Here is a 4,466-nt window from a genome sequence, read left to right on the forward strand (position 1 = left end):
AGTAGCAATTAGAAAATTGGACACATACTTCCCACTGCTAAGTATTTTCCATACAAAGAAATAAACAAGCAGAACATCACCTTTTCTGACCATCCAAAAGAAAAAATTAACTTTACCACAAATTTTAAAGTGCACGGATGGCTAAATCCATTATCACCACCAGTTGAAATGGGAAAAGGAAAGCAACTAATTCAGATGACAATCTCCTGTATATATTTGGAAAAAAACAGATGTTAGAAGGAGTAATCTGGCCTGTGCTACTGTTAATAATTGCTGTCCTTGTAGACTGAACTGGTCTTAGAGATTTAATTATTTGTTGACAAATAAATGAAGAATTTATGGTAAATGCTTCAAAAATTCCTTGGGCATATGGTCCAAATATTTGCTGTGCATGAGGTATCTAAGAACTGTGCTTTTCAAACTTTGCTGTACATACACATTACCTGAGCAAGTTTTATTTATTTATTTACTTATTTATTTAACCACTCTGCTGAAGTATGGTTGACATAGTAATGCACACATTCAATGCTTACATCTTGATGAGTTTGGAAATAATATATACATCTACCACCTCCTCAAATTTTCTCCCTTCCCCTTTACTATCATAATTAGGATTTCTTTCAAGTTTTACTGTTTCAGATTCTGACTGAGTAGGTTTGGAACTGGATCTGAGATTCTGTATGTCTAACAGCCTCCCAGATGATGGCAATGCTGGCGGTTTTTGGAATAGCAAGGGATTAATCTCGTTGACAGATTAGTTGCAATTATATTTTCCTAGTGTAAGACTTTGAGAACTAAAATATATAACACCTGCCCTAGAAGTCCCCTCAGATACTTCATTAGAGTATTGCCCTGAATTTTAGCAGCCTGCCTTCTTCTTCCACGCAATGTATGGCTAACTAGTTGGCCCAAAGTGAGTCAGAACAAACATGGTTACACTAACATCAGCTCTCCAGACTTGCTCTACTGTTATCCTGCTCAACCTCTCATTAGAAGCCTTCTTTTGCTTTAGGGTACTGAAAGAGTGGGCTCCCTGAAACTTTACCAGGTGGACCAGTAACAAAGAAATCACTCATAGACCTGGGGACCTCATCTCAATTGAAATTGTATTCCAGTTACTAGTTCTGTGCCAACAGCTGAATTGAGCCCAGATAGATCTAGCCACATCTGTCCTCAGTGTTCCAGCCAAACTATTTGGCTGAGACCTGACCAACGGGATTACATAAAGATATTGCTCAGATTGGGATTCATTATTGGAGTGTTAGCTTCTTCGATAGAATATCTGATAATGCCAGAACAAATATAAATGTGTGGAATAAATGATTTTACTCATTATATATGAAACAAAAGGACCGAAATCATTCTGGAAATTTTTCTTCTCTGGCACATTCTACTTATGTATGAATCAAAAATTATTAAGATTTATATACTAACGATATTCAGGATGATTTGGGTCTTCTTAAACTAAAGTGAAGGCAGTCACAGACACAGTCAGAGACAAAGCTAATATCAGGTACTGATTATGCAGTTGTGATCCTTCAACTCCTAAAATGATTTGATTTTGCATTACTGATTTTACGATTTTTATGTTAAAAGATGTATCTGTGCTATGTGTCTTAGGAATTTTGTCAGAAAATGAGAGCATCCCTTGGTCATTCTAAATAAACAGAAAACAACAAATTTACAAACTGAGTACAGTGTATTTGCTATGACAAAATAATATTTGTACTTTTAGTTTAATAGTCCTTTCTGCTATAATAGTGTCATTCTCAACTTTACTGTATTTATATCTTTTTTGTCCATTAATTGGTTTCTTCAAGCAAATAGCTCTTAAATTTACTTGTTATTTTCACTGCTTTTCTGAGTCATTAAATTTGAATTTACATATTGTTATTATTTTCTCCATCTGCTTTCTTTTGTTTATTTTCTAAATTATTCAGCTAAATGATGATATCTTTGTTTAAAATGTTTTAACAATTTTATTAGTATGGACATGATACATCACTGTTACAAAAATTTGACCCCCATCCACCTGTCCTTCATATAACCATTCTTTCTTTTATTTTAGATCATACACTGAAGCGATTATTTGTTTACTTAGCCTACTATAAAATTTCTAGAAATATATAAATATTAATATATGCAACTCTAAGTTCTTAAGCAAACAGCATCATGTTTTATGTTATTTATTGCAACTATCTTAAAATTAAATCTCAGATATATATTCTTAAATAGTTTCCATTTTTGGAGAGTATCTTAACTGATGGAAATATCCTTCCCATATAGATAAGTGTTTTCTATTTTTATTTTCTTGTGTTGCTTTGAACATTCTTGTACATATACTGCTGTGCTCCAGTGTAGGTATATTTGAAATATAGATTTGTATGTGAATTTTTTTGTATCAAAGATTATGAACACTTTAAAATTTGAAATATATAGCAAAATTACCCTGCATAATTTTGTATCAATTTCCATTCTTACCAAAATTATTGGAGAGAGCCATTTCCCTTTATCTCTCCATTTTTTACTTATTATCAATTCAACAGCTATAAAATTAAATCTCATTCTAATTTGAATTTATTTCATTATACATAAAATTTTCTCTTAAAATTACTTATATCTTTGAAATTATTATTACATCTTGATACTTGATTACATCTCTGATTCACATGAGTTTGATTTCACAATTCAACCATTTGTGTTATCTCAGCAACTTTATCATGAAGAATAAAAATATATATTGAGAGAAAAAATGATTACAAATAAAATGAGAAATTAAGAATGTACAAACTCTTTTTCATTTGACCTGCTCTGTATTTAGCCCTAATGGAAAAAGTCTAAAACTCTTATTTGAATGAGTTTTTATTACATTTTTTAAAAATCTAGAGTTGAACTGAAGAATTCTTTAAGTCCCTAACTTATCTGTTAGGGCTATCTCTTTTTTTTTTTTTTATTGCAGCATATTATAGGGGTACAGACGTTTAGGTTACGTATGTTGCCCTTGCCCCCCACCCCCATAAGTCCGAGTTTCAAATATGTCCATCCTTCGGGTGGTGCACATTGCACTCTAGGGCTATCTCTTTTATTAGCTTATACCTGAGGTCTTTCATGGAAGTCATGCAGAGATGTATCAGTAATCCATAATACATTTAAAAAATATATAATTCCTGTTGTTTGACTAAATTTTATTGTGTTTATCTTTGTTATTCTTAGTATCTCTAAAATATTTCTGCAAATCTTTTCTTTAAATAGATCTATCTTATTTTCCTTGACAATCATCATCCAAGGACCTGCTGGAGACCACCAGAAAACATGGGGAGGATTTTTCTCACAGGAGAAAAAGCCAATTCTGTATTAAAACGTTACCCAAGAGCTAATGGAATGCGTGAAGAAATGAAATAGGGCAACATTGAGCGTGAGTGCAAAGAAGTCTGCACATTTGAAGAAGCAAGAGAAGCTTTTGAGAATAATGAAAAAACTAAGGAGTTCTGGAGTACCTACACAAAAGCGCAACAAGGAGAGAGTAACAGAGGAAGTGACTGGTTTCAGTTTTACCTTACCTTTCCATTAATCTTTGGCCTCTTCATTATCCTGCTTGTCATTTTCCTAATCTGGAGATGCTTCCTAAGAAACAAAACTCATAGACAGACAATGACTGAAGGCCACATTCGTTTCCCTCAGCACCTGAATATCATAACTCGACCTCCCCCTCCAAAGTGTTTGATAGCAGTGGATTGTCTCCAGGATTTCTGGAATATGTAGTTGAGTGCTCAGATTCCGTCTCCACTCGCCTGTCCAACTGTGATCCCCTCCAACCTATGAGGAAGCCACTGGCCAGGTGAACCTGCGGAGGAGTGAAACAGAACCTCATTTAGACCCACCCCCGGAATATGAGGATATAGTCAACTCCAACTCAGCCAGTGCCATTGCCATGGTGCCTGTGGTCACCACCATCGAATGAAGCTGCAAACTTCTTTTTACTCTAATCATTTTTAAAATATTAATGAAAGAACTTTCTAGCACTTTACCACTACATGAATGTGCATTGACTTATTTGATTTTCTTTAGTTTTGTTTCCTATTATAAAATCATTCTCCATGCTCATTTTTGCTAGAGGAAATATACGAAGAGGGGAAAAACATACTAGTGGGGGTCTTCATGTGATGTGATGAGATATACATGTGTATATGTATGTATGTGCATATATACATGTGCATGAATCAACATAGTACATGTGCAAATATCTTAAAAATCCATTAACTTCTATCTAAATTACCTAGAAAGAGAGCATTACTTACAAAAGTGAAAAAACAAGGGCACCGAGAGTTTGTGTAAGAGCCAGCAACATGCTGTAGAATTTTGCAAACAGGATGTATTTAGCATGTTTTCTAATTCCTATTGGCTTTTGTTAATCTTCTATTTCTTCATCTACCTTAAAAGGAAAAAAATTTATATAGTCATTCTTG

The 4,466-nt window shown here is 33.7% G+C and overlaps 1 pseudogene; it reads left to right on the forward strand.

The window, feature by feature from the left end:
- Positions 1-3,312: 3,312 nt before the first annotated feature.
- Positions 3,313-3,961, forward strand: LOC105823227 (annotated as a pseudogene).
- Positions 3,962-4,466: the final 505 nt, after the last annotated feature.

Source organism: Propithecus coquereli, unplaced genomic scaffold (genome assembly GCF_000956105.1).
Source record: "Propithecus coquereli isolate 6110/MARCELLA unplaced genomic scaffold, Pcoq_1.0 Scaffold662, whole genome shotgun sequence".
NCBI lineage: Eukaryota > Metazoa > Chordata > Mammalia > Primates > Indriidae > Propithecus > Propithecus coquereli.